Source organism: Theropithecus gelada, chromosome 14 (assembly GCF_003255815.1).
Source record: "Theropithecus gelada isolate Dixy chromosome 14, Tgel_1.0, whole genome shotgun sequence".
NCBI lineage: Eukaryota > Metazoa > Chordata > Mammalia > Primates > Cercopithecidae > Theropithecus > Theropithecus gelada.
In genome coordinates, this window is record NC_037682.1 from 24,820,109 (window position 1) to 24,835,969 (window position 15,861).

The following is a 15,861-nucleotide window of genomic DNA, read 5'->3' on the forward strand; positions in this document are numbered from 1 at the left end:
TCCTTTTCTTTGTAACTGGGGCAGTGGTTCAATCATTAATATGGAATAAAGTGTTTGGGAATGGTAGCTGGCTTTCGATTCTCTCTTTGAAAACCTGGGGAGATTGGAAAGCTTGATGTGGTCACAGCATGAAAATATTTTCTGTTGGGCTATTGGGAAAGTTGTACTTGTCTGAATGAACCAGTGGGGAAGGATGAAAGTATAAGTGACTCAAAACAAGTGGCAGTTTGTAAGCTGGAGGATTGGGTTGTGGCATCCTCTGTAGTTAATAATTGTTATACCATTAAAAGTCAAGGGGACTCACACCTATAAATGGAAGCCATCAGCTCTGCAAAATTGAAACAATCTCTTCTTTCATCTGTGGGGTTTCACTGTGTTAAGGGAAAAAAAAGATCAAATTATAGTGACATTAAGCACATTGTAGAGGAGAAGTTTGTACTTTCCCTTTTACTGGCAAATACTGGAATTATTTGTGATGCTTTAAGGCATAAGTAAAATGGTATAAGTGGACTGGAAATGAAGGTAGAAGGTTTGCTCATGCATTTTCCTATTAATACTTAGCTCTCTCTCAGTTGCATTTATAAAAGCTATCTGTCCTGCATTCATAATTCATGATCCTCCCAGAAGATAACCTTTTCTTTCATCAACTCCATCACATTATGTAGATTAAGCTGAACGGAAGATATGTTCATCTATCTTCAGGGATATCACTTTGTTTGGAGAGTCACATAAGAACCTAGCTATGGAGGTGTTTGCAAGTGTGAACTGCTCTGTAAAGATGAGGAAGCAATGGTAAGGTAAACATAAGGTACCAACCACTGAAGATAAATATCAACCAACAAGAGAGAGAAGACTGGAATCTTTCTTTTTAAAAGCATATGTAATTGGCTTTCTCCTTGTCGAAAAACTTAATATTTCTATTTATACATGGGGAAGGATGTATCCTTAGGCTCTTTTGTTTATTAAGAAGAAAGACTCATTTAGGTGACCCATGTAAAAAGGTAATTTTTCTGGCAACATGTGTGGGCTGGAACTGAAACCAAATTAAGAAGCAAGAATAAAAAAGAAAGGCAGTTCTAGAAGCTTCTTATATGCTTGTGTCATTCTTATGAGCAACAGGGACTTTAAACTTTGTGCAACTCTACTTCTCCTTGACTGTCTATTCATTTCTGTTCTTTTTTGTTAGACTATTTTTCTTACCCTTTTAATAATTGTTCCTCTTAAAATTTTGCCTTGCATATAGCCTATCATGGCCTCTGCAGCTGCTTTCCCTTTAACAGCTTCAGTTCCTGCTGCTAATTACCTGTGTGAATCAGGTTACATTCAGGAAACAGAAACCATACCATTTATTTTAATATGCAGAATTACTAAAGAATAGTTAGCCAGTTATTGGCGAATAATAAAGGCAAAAAAAACCACTGAGGAATCATAAAGATAGTAATTACAGGAAGTGGATATCCTGGATGCAGGGACAAAAGTAAGAGTCAGAGATTATTAGAATTTAGAATACTAGAGGAGGGGCTTTGAAGAAAAGGAATACAGGAGTCTTGGGTGAGGGCGTTCCCCGAAAAATAGAGGGACTTTAGAAGCTCAGCAAGGACTCCACAGAGCTAAGAATCTTGCCTTTAGGGACTGGCTGCCAGCTGGGACTGTACCCCAGAAGCTCAGATTGGGGTACCCATGGAGCTGGGATGCAGAATTTTGTGGGGGATGGTACTCAGCCAGTGTTATAGCCTGAAAAACTAAAAAGGAATCCACAGGCAAAGCTGGAATTGCATCTCTGAGGAAGGGGTACCAGCCAGCTAGTGCTGTTTTATCATTCGCTTTTTTTTTTTCTTCTGGAATTGTAGAAAAATGTACAAAACAGAACCAACTGCTTTGCAATGGCTACTGGAACCAACAGGGCGACATTGTCAGAAGCAGGAAGCACTTTCTTCTTCCCTTTCAAGCTTCTATTCTCCCTCTGTATCCCTGTATTGGCAAACAGGGAGCCAGGTGGCAAAGGAAAATATATGCTTTGCACTGACCCAGACCCAGCATCTCAAAGCAAGAGGAGGGTGGACTTGAACTGAGAGATCGTAATTTAATAACAAGCACACAGCCTATTCTGTGTGTGTTTATGTTTGTGTCCGTGTATGTTTGTATGTGTCTTTAAATTTTCAAAAGAGAATATGATTGGCTTAATTCACCTGATCACTGAGATCATAGAATATGACTTAATTAAAATTTGCTGCACTTTTGGTCAAATGCCATTCCTGATTTAGTCAAGTGGCATTGGATTGTGGGTTATGAGAGAATTCTGTAGAAAACACGGCCACTTAGGTAGCAGGGCTATAAACTGAATAGTATTCCTTAAAATCAACTAAGGACATTCATATGATTGCTGTGCAGTACAGATACAAATATGTAGATGTCATATTGCTGATGACGGAATTTTTAATTCAACTTTTTATAATTGTACATTCATATGTAGTTGTAAAAACAAACAAACAAACAAACAAACAAAAACACAGAGATCCCTAGTGCCTGTTTCCTCTTTATACCCAGTGATAATATCTTACAAAACTACTTAGTACAATAGTATAACCAGAATATTGATATACTACAGTCAAAAACTACAGGCCATTTCTATCACCACAAGGAGCCCTCCTGTTGCTGTTTTCATAGCCACATCCACTTCACTCCTATCTCTAACTTTCCCCTTAAACACTGACAACTTCTAAACTGTTCCCTATTTCTGTAACTTTGTCATTACAAGAATGTTATTTAAATGTAATCACACAGTATGTGGCTTATGGGCATTGGCTGTTTTTACTCAGCATAATTCTCTGAAGATTAACCCAGGTCATTAATAGTTCATTTTTTTTCTACTGAGTAATATTTCTTGGTAACGATATACCACAGTTTGTTTAGTTATTCACCTGTTGAAAGATGTCTTGGTTGCTTCCAGTTGGGGCTATTACAAAGAAAGTCACTATAGGTATTCATGTACAGACATTTTGTAAATATAAGTTTTTATTTTGAGGGAAAAAATGGTAGTTGCATAATTAGTTTTTAAAATTAACTGCTGAAGAGTTTTCCAGATTAACTGTAACTTTTTACATTCCTATCAGAAATGTACAAGTGATTCACTTTCTCAAAAGCCTTGGTTGCATTAGTTGCTGTCATTATTTTTTATTTTAATTATCCTGATAGGTATGTCACAATAACTCCTTGCAGCTTTAATTTTCACTTTTATAATAACTAATGATGTTTGACATCATTTCATGCACTTATTTGCCATCTGTACATCCTTTTAACCAAAATAATATACAGTTCATGTATTTTATATATATAAAGTTCATATATTTTGCCCATTTTCTAATTGGATTTTTTGGGGTTCTTTTTACAGCTGCATTTTGAGATTTTTAAATATCTTCTGTATATTAAACATTATTAGATAGCTAGTTTGCAAATATTTTCTCTCCATCTGTAGCTTGTCCTCTCATCCTCTTAAGTCTTTTACAGAACAAAAGACTTTAATTTTGATGAAGTCCCATTTATCAGTTTTGCGCTTTACGTCCATGCTATTAGTTTCCAATGTAAGAACTCTTTGCCTAGTTCTAGACTCCAAAGTTTATCTTCTGTTTTTTCCCAAAAGTTTTATAGTTTTATTTATTAGTTATAAGTGCATAATCCATTTTGAATTAATTTTTATAAGGTATGAAACTGAAGTCAAATTTTATTGTATTGTCTATGGCATTTGCTGGATGTCCATTTGCTCTCCTTGATATTAGCATCTAATGACTTTTTTTCCATTTCATTTAAAATCTCCCTGACTGTTAGTGTAATAAGTAGTTTGCAGTTGAAACCTAGACATTTTGGGTATGATATTATGAGATTCTGGATATTGTATAAACCTTCAGTTTTGGTTGGCTTTCTCCAATATTGCTCTAGAAGTGGGAATAGAATTAATGGCAGTTGGAGATAGAAGCTCATGTTTCTTCACTTTCCCTTTGCTTATATATAAGTGGGCAGGAGCTCTTTATTACTGCTGGCATGGATAGGACTTCCTGCTCCCATTAGACTTCCGTTGATACCTCCCTGGCTGGGAGGAATAGGAATGCCCTGTAACTATTACCCATTTGTTCACCACTACACCATGCTGATGGGGGAAGTGGGGTTGGGTATTGGTGTCATTATTCCAGGATGGTGGTGAAAGTCCTGATTCTCCTCTAAGCCTAGTTTGACACCATCCCAACATATAGGGATGGTAGGGGTAGAAGTTCAGGATCCCTATTTTATCTCCACTGATGATACAAAGGGTGGAGGGTGGCCTGGTTACTACCTGGCAGGGATGAATGTCCTGGCTTCTATGTGATCTTCTTGGACACTACCCTGATGGAAACTGGGGGGACCTTGTCATAGCCTGGTGAAGGTAGAAATGTAGAGTATTCATTAGGGCATTGATGGCCTAGGTGAGGATAAGGCCATACATTTTTCTCTTATGTATGGGTGGATGAATGTGTTAATTGCCTCAAGTTTTTCTGTCTTATTAAGTTGCCCTATCCTTGTCCTTTGGCCAGAGAGAGTCAAATGTTGTTTCTCTCTGTGTGTGGATATATATGCACCTATTGTCATTTCTGGGTTTCTGATCTCTTCAGCTCCAAATCTGGGATATATGGAGCCAAAACAAAAATCCAGGAACTTACCACCATGTCATTACTTGGATCCAGAGCTTCTTGTATGGTCTTCCTTCTTCACTCTGCTTTTCAAGGTCTTCTTCTGCATTTTTCAAAAAAAACCCAAAAAACAAAAAATGTCTGGGATTTCTGGCTGCATTTAATGGGATAAATAGGAAGGAAAAAAGGTCTGTTTTATCCTTTTGTAAGTGGAAGTCCCTTGGAAGCATTTTTGTAGACATTTTGATGGCTCTATTTTGATGTCTAAAATGTTAGCATAATAATCAAGGTGGAACTATGAATTTACAAAAAGAAAAAAGAAAAAATCTCTACTAAGTTTATTTCCTGGCAGGGTAGGATTACATGCAAAACCATCTTAAAGAGATAATTGCCTTAGATAGTAGGAGCTTGCAAATAATTGTTGAATGAAAGAATAATTATTAAATGAATTCATTTAACAAATTGGTCTATGTGTTAAATATTCTAGGTACTGAGGGGACCATAAATATGTATGATACAGAAATAATTATCAAGTAATACAGGGCCATTAACAGTGATAAAATAGAAAGATCAACATAACTATAACATACAAGGTAAAAAGTTGTATTTCATCTCTCAGAGCAAGGCAGTGTCTTGTTCATCTTTGTCTGCTGCTAGTGCCTAATGTAGTACATTAGTCATCACACATGGCTTGCTATGGGAGTTAACAGAGGGAGAGAGATCACATTGAGCTGATGGGAAGTAATCTGTTTTATGTCTTACAAAACTTCTACAGAAGAGGAATTCTTTAACACTTCTAGATACAATATGTTCACATTTCATATTTCTTTATTCTTTATCAAGTTAGAGAATTATTTCTGTAAAATCCTATCTCTACAGATGAACTCAAGTGATTACTGTTCTTCTTTTGGTAGCCACAGAAGAAAGACAAATATCATTCTTTACACATATACTTGCATGTATTTTAAATTAAATGCCTTAAATCATACACTGTCTTGCCCCAACTGTCAACTGCAATAGCCTCATATTCTACCACAGAGAGAGACTGGTAGTCTTTGGGTGAAAGGTCAGTCCCACCCACCCATCACACACAAGCAAAAACAAAATTATTACAATGAGTTTAAAAAAAAAAAAAAAAAAAAAGCAGCCTGTGGTGACAAGATTTAACATGGCTGTCCTTGAAAAATGAGCATTAATTTTAACCTGATAAATTAAGAAAGGGCTCTGAATTTTGTCAATTTATTATAAAGTCTATGAAGCTGGGGACTCACATAAACAATGACTTTCCACGTACCTTAGGAAATAACTATTCACAAATAGAAAAACGCCTTGACAGAAAGGCAGAGACACAGCTAACAAACTCTCCAGCAGTTCACTCTTGGACCAGGAATGCCAGAGGCAAACCAGCAAGAACCCTAATGGAGAGCAAGCAATAATGCTGATGCTACAAACCCTGATGGAGCAAAACTAAGCCATGTTTCATGCAAGGCAAGGGGATTGCTGAGAAAGCAGGAGAGGTCTCTGCTCATAACAGGCAGAGAAAAAAAGACCTCTTTCTGACCTACATTATAAACTCTTAGAGAGCATCAGCTTTGACTTTGTATATTTAATAAGGCAATGTATGCTTAGGGGGCTTCCTAAATAGTGAATATTTACAAGACTAATAATAATAATAGTAAAATTCTGATTTTCATTCTGTTGGTTTGCTCTTTAACTGAAAAGCTTTTCATGAGTGCCTACAGCTATAAAATAAGTAGAAAGAGTGGGGTTTGAAGAAGGATGATTTTTCCTTTATACTTAAATTTATATTCACAAACAATTTTCAGTGAAAAATGAGAATAACAATAGCACATTAAAATAGGTCGAATATGTTTATTCTTGTACACGTTATTTTATAGAAATTCACTTTGATAGTTTCTTATATGGAAAATTAGGCTTAGAACTCTAAACTTAAAACCCCAGCATTTGGAATATTATGGAAGTAATTTTATCTGCCTTAAACTTTGTAGTTGCCACAAATGGAAATATTCAGAGTGCTATATAGTACTCAATATAAACAATAGTCTATATTAACAGAAAATTATCCTATTATGTGGGCTGCAAGATGCACAAAATTTGTTAGATTTTTAAAATTCGTCATATATTCTTATGATGTATTTTTGAATCTAATGTTATTCTATTCAGAATTAAAATATTAAAAAATATATAGGTATATGAAACAAAATAACTATTATTATTAGAAACTTAGAAATAATAACAAAAATAACAATTTTTTGGTTAGGAAGAGAGATTCCTATTGTTAAAACCTATTTAAAATATTATGGGATTGTTTTGTCCTTTTTTTAAGGAAAAAACATAGAATAAGTATAGTTGATATTTGTTTCTCTAGGTAATTGAAAAGCTTCACTCCTTGAAGAAAAAAAATTACATCTATTTAAAAAGGACCTAACATGATAGAGACAATAGTTCATGAGAAAATACAAATCTAAAAATTTGTATTTCCGAATATTTCTTCCCTCAATGCAGTAAAACAAAATAGGATAGAAATAAAAGGACTTGTGTGAGTTAGTTCGAAGGTAAAAAGCCCATGAGAAATATCTTAACAAAATATTTATTTAATTTTCAAAGCAAAGCTAGAAATATAAAAGCTAATAAAATATTGAAAGTATTAAAAATACATGTAAAAGAGCGGCAGCCATTATTTATTGCCATCATCCTGAATGTGATTTCACAGTTTTTCTGACTGTGTGTTATATGATTTAGTCCGCTACCTTCGCATGACCAAGTTAAGGTCTGAGAAGTGATAGGTAACCAACTGAGAGTATATAATCAGAGTGATTGCATCTTCTTGACATATTCTAACTTATCAAACATAATTTCAGAAGTTTCCAGGTGAATCTGAAGAACCTTTTGGAAAAAAAAAAAAAAATCAGTCTATGTGAAGGTTCCAATCCTGCTTAATCCACTAGGTGAAACAATCGTAATATTGGTAGTGCCATCAGTTTCTCCTCACTTTTTCTTATCCAGTGACAAATATGCTCAAAAATCACAGGAATTCGTTATGCTTGATTTCTTAGATTTTACATCTTTAAGCTCCATTTTCATGTTGCAAATACAAGGAAATACCACTGCAGTAAAGCAAAATGTTTCACAGAACACATTTACTGTTCAAGAAACCACACCATAAAGCAGAAATTTTAAGGCAGTAAAACAATTTGAGACAAACATTCTATTCAACCAAATGGTATGCATCTATTACAGAAAGCAACTCCTAAATTGAATGCCTTGCACAAAGAAGGCACAGCAATAACAAATTGTCGAGCAAAAGGGTGTTTATTTCATACACTTGAAAATGACAAGGTAGAACCAATGGTGTACTGAAAAATCAGCTCTCTGAGAACAAATGTGGCTCTAATTTGTGATATGTGTAATGTTTGCATGTTTCTGTGGTGTGACTACTGCCCCTGTAGCCATTTCACCCACCAATGTGATGTCACTGAAGACTGAGCTGGGAAGAGAAGTGTAGAATATTCTCTCACAGGCTGGTGCAGGCCAGTACAAGGGGGGCTTCAGTATTCTACTGGCAAAACTCTGACTTGCCTTCGTTGGATTTGTCAAAAGAAAATTATACCACATGATATTATATTTGCTAATTAGCTGAGTTGATTTTGATGGAAACTAGAAGTGTTTTTGTTTTTCTTTTTGTTTTTTCTCAACAACTATAACAAAGTGTTCCTTTTGGGGGGTAGGATATCTGCAAGATGAAAAGTTGTAAGAATTCCTCCCTAGGAATTCTAATGCTTTTGATAGGAACTAAAAACCAAGGAAGGCCTTGAGGATTTCCTGAAGTTGAAAAAGAAATCTCTTTAACAAAGGGCCACCAACTTCGGAGCCTCGGAGCTGTTAAGCCTGCCTTGAAGAATCCATATTCTTGGCCACTACAAGCTCAAAAATTGAATAGGGAAGCCCTAGGCAAGGCACTCTTATAGCAACATCGTATATTAAGTCTTATAATTTATAAAATCCTTCCAAATCCCCATGATGTTAAACTACTTCTGAAGTCAAGAAATGTAGTGCATCACATAATTTTTAAGAAAAGAAAAAAAAAAAACTTGACCAATGGAAAAAACCATTCATTATAGACCTTCTATGGATTAGACCCTGAGCTAGACATTGTCACATGTATTATTTTATATATTTTAATTAATTCATATGCCTTCATTCTTTGTGGAAAAAAAGTAGAATTTCCTCCATTTAACTAAGATTGAATATGGCATCCCACAGGTTATTAAATATATTTTAATAACAACAATAGCAATCACCATCTTCTTCATGAATATTATGTCCTAGGCATTTTCACGTTTGTCATTTTAGGTGACATCTTAAAATTATTTCTATTTTACAGATGAGGCAAATCAGACTATGACTAAGCGAGACTTATGCACAAGGTCAAGAGCCAATGAATTACAGAGGAAGAAATGGAACACGAGTCAGTAATTCTCCAGATATATGCATTGCTTAGCATGTGTTAATTCAGTATTCCATTGTTTATGTGGAATAAACATTCCACAAATGTTTATTGAGCACTCCCATGAGTCAGACACTATTCTTGGCTTTGGAGATATAGCAGAGTACAACACAAATATAAATATCAACCCTCACATACCCATATTTTAGTGGACAGAGACAGTCAATAAGCAAAAAAGTAAAACAAAATAATTTTAAGTAAATATGTTATGTTGAATAGGGGATACGTTCTACAGAAAAATATGAAGTATGTAAGGAACAGATAGTGCTTTCACGGGAGCACATTGCAATTTTAAATTACAGTCAGGGAAGGAATCATTATGAAGCTGAGAAAGCTAGGAAGGAGGTGAGAAGCTGAGGCATGCAAACATAGGAGAAAATCTTTTCCAGTAGATGAAGCAAGTGGAGAGGCCCTGAGGTGGAAGCATGATTTATGCATTTGAGGAACACAAAGGACTATAAATTAGCCAGTGCTAGAATTAAGGAGTGAAGTCCTGGAGGTGGGAAGGACTGGAATAGGGTGCTAGATCTCCCTAGCTTCTGTGATGAGTATAGACTGAAGGGAGATGAGAGTGGAAGTGAGAACAATTTGCAGACGATTGCTCTAATCCACGTGGAAGATGATAATTTCTTGGACCATGGTGGTAGAGGTGAAAGTGGTAAGAATTGGTTGGATTTTATATATTTTTTGAGTATATTTAATTTGTGGGATGATTAAAAACCGGATATAAGAAAGAGATTAAGAAGAATTCCAACATGTTTGGTCTGAGTAAATGGAAGCTTTGAAATCCCATTTACTGAGGTAGAGAGATCTAAGGAACGAGAGATTTGGGGTGAAAGATAAGGAGGTGGTTGTTAACTGTAGTAAGTTTAAGATGAAGAAGATGCAAAAATAAATAATATCTACCTCAAAGGATAATTAAAAGTTTGGGCTGGGCGCAGTGGTTCACGCCTGTAATCCCAGCACTTTGAGAGGCCAAGGCGGGCAGATCATGATGTCAGAAGATCGAGACCATCCTGGCTAACATGGTGAAACCCCCGTATCTACTAAAAATATAAAAAATTAGCCAGGTGTGGTGGTGGGTGCCTGTAGTGCCAGCTACTCGGGAGGCTGAGGCAGGAGAATGGCATGAACCTGGGAGGCGGAGCTTGTAGTGAGCCAAGATCTCACCACTGCATTCCAGTCTAGGAGACAGAGAGAGACTCCATCTCAAAAAAAAAAACAAAAAAACAAAAAAAAAGGTTTGAACAAGGTAGTCTATATGAAAGCACTCTATAAATATTGGTTACCTGTTTTCATTCTGTACTTAGTCACTTGATCTAATCCTCCAGAATGAAATTTAGAGATTGCCTGCCATAGAATTGATGGACTTTGAAACCTGTAGGCAGCTTATTTCACATACAGAGAAGGGGATAGTTTTGTTGTTGTTGTTGTTTTTAATTAGCTTAAAATGTTAGAAGAAACAGATGTGTGGTAGAGTTGCCCAAGAGAGAAGAAAGCATCAATAGAAATCGAGAAGATGGTATAAAACTTGGTTTTACCAAAAGGTACTTTTAAATGTTCATAGAGTTAGAACAGAAACTGAAGAATCTGAGTGCCTGGAAGAGTAATTAACCTGGGAGATGAGCCTTACTGCTCTGGGGGCCCAGATGCTAAAATCAGTTGCAGGATTAAGGAGGGAATGATCCTCCTACCACAGATGCCAGTGCAATGTTGTCAACTGAAGATCTTGAAGGACCATCAGAGGAAGATGACTGTGCCTCAGACCAGCATTCTCAGGGTGCTCATTGCCAAGGGAGACAGTAGCATAGCACCTTGCCAAAGAAGACAGAGTGAGTGAACATTTCCTAAGCAAGGTGAGATGGGACTGAGATTCCCAGAAATAACTGTGGACAATTTTCATGAATAAAATGAATCTTTGTCTCTGAGTGGGTTAGGAAAGATCTCATCTGGCCAGTCATGAGATCTCATTTCTGCTGCCTAGTTGAAGATGCCACGGGTTATCCCTGTTACATGTTATATACCATAGCCACCTCTTCAAGAAAGCCTGGTATGCTAGATGGTGACCTGCCCATGTGGAGGCATTTGGGATATTTATGAGAACATTGACAGTTAAAACCTAGTGCCACTACTCTATCCTAAGCCTGCTTGTTGTATATCATTTTGAGCCTTTCTTATGGTTTAGGGCTTTAGTTGGTTTTCCTTTACTTTCTGAGATACCATTACCAATGTCTTTGTACTTATATTAACCCTAAGATAGGGTAGTTTTCCCAGCTCAGCTTTTACTTGCTCTTCCTGAAAAAGAGGTTTAGATCTCTCACCTGGATCTCCCTTACCCATAGACCATGATCCTTAGGCTGAGTGCCTTAGACTGCTGCCATGCAGTCATCTTCATGTACTCCTTTTCCACAATGGGTAGAGATGTATTGGCAGCTGGCCACTGAGGTAGATGTCCAGTGGGAGAAAACCTCCTTGGCTTCATTCACACAACCTAGATGAGCAGAAGGTGTCCAAGGTTGCTCATTGTACTTCACCTGGGGCAGGCCCACCTTAGACCTTAGTTGCCCCAATGTCTGAGAGGCTCATGTTTTGCTGCTCATCTGGGCCAAAGCACACCAGGCATGAGATTGTGCCCTCCTTTTTATGCATCTTCTTTTTATTTATTTTGTTCCTTCTTCCTGAATTGTTTTTTTCCCCATTTCTGCCTATAAAATTTAGGCTCTTCTGACCGGGCGTGGTGGTTCACGCCTGTAATCCCAGCACTTTGAGAGGTGGAGGTGGGTGGATCACGAGGTCAGGAGATTGAGACCATCCTGGCTAACACAGTGAAACCCTGTCACTACTAAAAATACAAAAAAAAAAAAATTAGCCAGGTGTGGTGGCAGGCGCCTGTAGTCCCAGCTACTCAGGAGGCTGAGGCAGGAGAATGGTGTGAACCCGGGAGGCGGAGCTTGCAGTGAGCTGAGATCACGCCACTGCATTCCAGTCTGGGAGACAGAGAGAGACTCCGTCTCAAAAAAAAAAAAAAAAAAAAATAGGTTCTTCTTCAATTACTGGAGTGAATAGCATCTTTATGTAGCTTTTTCTTCTGATTTTCCCCACTGATTATGAGCATCTTGAGTTGTCACTGCATTTTGGTAGACAGGTCTTGTAGTTTTGTAAACATACTACTATGTATGTGTCTGTCCTATTTGAAGGTGAACTCCTTTAGTGAGGCTTCAACAATAAGCATTACTTAGCTCTCCAAAGCCTGAGGATCTCTAGAGTGGCTGAGAAATTTAATGAGGCCTGTAGGCCAGGACCTTGGGATGTATCTGGAAAAGCTTCAGAAAAATCTTCCTGTAGACAACTAGCTTAATTGTAATTGAGATTTAAATTCATTTCAGTAACACACACCCACTTGGAGTACTGGAGGTCAAGGCTGAGAATTCTCATGGATGACCTGGGTGAAGTTGGCATAAGAAAGGCCTGGTAAATATTACCTGGCTGTTAAAGTTACTGATTTCCTTTGTTATTTTGCCTAGAGGGATGCGAGTGTTGGGAATCTTTTCATAAGACTGCCTTAGGCTATGAGGAAAAGTCTGTAAGTCAAAAAGTAAACATGTTAACATGTTTTGTAATTAGCCATGGACCCTGTTTTTGTTTGTTTGTTTGTTTTGTTTTGTTTTGTTTTGTTTTAATTTCCTAAACGGAGATCAGGTAAATCTTAAAAAAGGCAATCTAAGTTTTTGCTAGCCAAATATGCAAAAATAAGCCATTTCTTTTTTTCTTTCTTTTTTATTTTTTTACACACAGTGTCTTGCTCTGTTGCCCAGTCAGGAGAACAATGGCGCTATCATAGCTTATTGTAATTTCAAATCCCTGGACTCAAGCAACAACCCCCACCACCCGCCTCAGCTTCCAAAGTAGCTGAGACTACAGGCATGCACCACTATGTCTGGCTAATTTTTTTTTTTTTCTTATTTTTTGAAGAAATAAGTCGCACTATGTTTCCCATGCTGATCTCTAACTCTCGGGCTCAAGGGATCTTCCTGCCTTGAACTTCCAAAGTGTTAGGATTACAGGTGTGAGCCACTGTCCCCAGCCAAGCATTTATTTCTAAAGTAAATTATGTCTAAATGTTAGTACGAACATCTTAGTTGTAGTCGTCAGACTTATCAGAAAGTAGCATTTTACTGCACATGTGTGGCGCTTGCTAGTAAAATTCAAATATTTGATTCTGGTATTTTTTGTAGATCATTTGAGGAAATAATGTTTATTTAATGAAATCTGTAAACCCTAAAACCAACTTCCTTCCATCTGTAACAAACTTAAAGATTATTTGACATATATATCATGTGTGTGTGTGTGTGTGTGTACATATATATATATATATATAAAATGAGGTTACAATATCTTTAACTGTGAAAAGCCAAGCTTCTTTAAGCATACTAGCATAAACACCAATTTGTGATCTTAGTTTGGAGCCTAAGAATTAGGAATCATTATTGAAAGAACCACTTAGTTTATACTGTTTTCCTACAGTTTTCCATCTTTTATTAGTCAGTCTTTTATGCTGAAATATTTAACCTCACACTAACACTTCCATTGATCCTTAAATAAAAAGAAAAACAACCCTGGTAGCTAATTGTGAGAAATACATCTTCCAAATGTGACTATGACCTGTCAATATACCCTGCCCACTATTTTATGCATAACATAAGAGAAGGATGTACATTTACAAGTGTCATTGTTTATCAAACTTTTTACCCATTTTATTTAGTCTATAAGTTTTCAATTCGGGAATTCATTTTTACATATATGTATTTCATTTTTATAATTTCATTGATTTTTTGCCTACAAAGTACATAAAATACAAATCAAACATTATAAAGTATAAATATAAAAATAAAATTTGTCTATAACTCAATTTCCCTAAAATAATGTACATTATTGGACTATTTCTGTTAGATATTCTCATTCCCATTTTGTAGCAGAGGTAACTGGAACTTAGAAATATAACTTGGGGCTCGGCACGGTGGCTCACCTCTGCAATCCCAGCACTTTGGGAGGCTGAGGCGGATGGGATCACCTAAGGTCAGGAGTTCAAGACCAGCCTGGCCAACATGGTGAAACCCTGTCTCTACTAAAAATACAAAAATTAGCCAGGCGTGGTGCTGGGCCCCTATAATCCCAGCTACTAGGGACGCTGAGACAGGAGAATCATTTGAACCCAGGAGGAGCAGGTTGCAGTGAGCCGAGATCACATGACTATACTCCGGCCTGGGCAATAGAGTGAGACTCTGTCCTCCCCTCCACCAAAAAAAAAATAACTAACTAACTAACTAACTAAATAAATAAATAAATATAACTTGACTGAGCTAAGATTTAAATCAAGGCCTGTTATTGCAAAGCCCATGTCAGGTGTGTGTGTGTGTGTGTGTGTGTGTACATATATATTTCTATTTCTTCATATTCTGTGAACAAAGATGACTTCTCTCTTTGAACTTGATAGTGTTCTATGGACCCTCCCTGAACCAGTATTCATTTGTTGAGCCACATATTTGTACTACCACTTATTAAATAATAAGTGTTAGTAAAACTTAGAAAAATAAAGGATGTAGGAAGAGGAAAAAGGACATAAAATGGTTAAGAAAAAGCCCCAAAGTAGCCTTGGCAAAGATAAAGGGATTGCATTTTAATTAGGGAAGAAGGAGCTGAGTTTGGATTAAAACAAATTCCCATTCTAAAGTCTGTGCTTTTATCTGCTGCACAACATTTGTTACCTTTGATGAGCTTGTTTATTTGATGTTTCCCTGAAGGTTTTTATTGCTAAAGTATCTTCATTGCTCAGACCCTCCAGAACCACCACCCACAGTAGAGAGAAACCAACCAGCACTTACTCACTAAGTGCCACATACTGTCTTGGTCATTGGATTCAAAGATAAACAAGATGAAACACCTGACTTTGTGATGCTTGAGTCCAGTAATGGGAAGCCCTCCATGCCACTTCTCTGTGAGGTTTTGCAAGAGCTCCCTAAGATTACATAAGCGTTATAGTTTCTCTGTACAGTATTTAAAGCTACATTTAAAATGCAGAGTGTCTTCTCATCTATGTCCCCACTTTCTTGTTTCATTTTTGAATTGCTTTCATCTTCGTTCTACACAGCTTGAGTTAATTCTGGTATCTCCAAAATACAGATATTCAAAAGCCAATCGAAAGAGAAGCATGGATGGTGTCAGGGAATCACATCATCAGTCTACTTCCTTCTTGAGCCCAGCAACTTTTCAGAAGCTTTGATCGAGTTCCCCGAATTACCATCCTGTTCTCTGAATCTTTCTGCGTGTAAGCTTTTTGAGGTGTTCTTTAGGTCAATTCAAGGATATGTCTCCAGTCCCAAAGATCACACAAAATATTTACTTTTGAGTCTGGGCCAGCTTTTTCAAAACAAATACCTAATTTTTAATTCAGCCTTCAATCCACAGCTGTATTTTTGTTGAACACAATCCAATTAACAAGTATTTTTGAGGGCCATAAGGTGATAGGAACAGGAAAGTAATTCAAATCAGTAGTTCTGAAGTATAAATCTAGCACTGCTACCTACTAAACACATAACCTTGGCCAAGTCACGTAGCCTCTCTGAACTGCAGTTTTCCCTTTGATAAAATGGTGTGTTTTTTTTTGTTGTTTGT

General features: G+C 36.8%; 1 protein-coding gene across 2 annotated transcripts in view; it reads left to right on the top strand.

The window, feature by feature from the left end:
• Positions 1 to 15,861, top strand: part of LRRC4C (leucine rich repeat containing 4C) — a 1,320,805-nt gene that overhangs the window by 780,001 nt on the left and 524,943 nt on the right. The window lies entirely within an intron of this gene.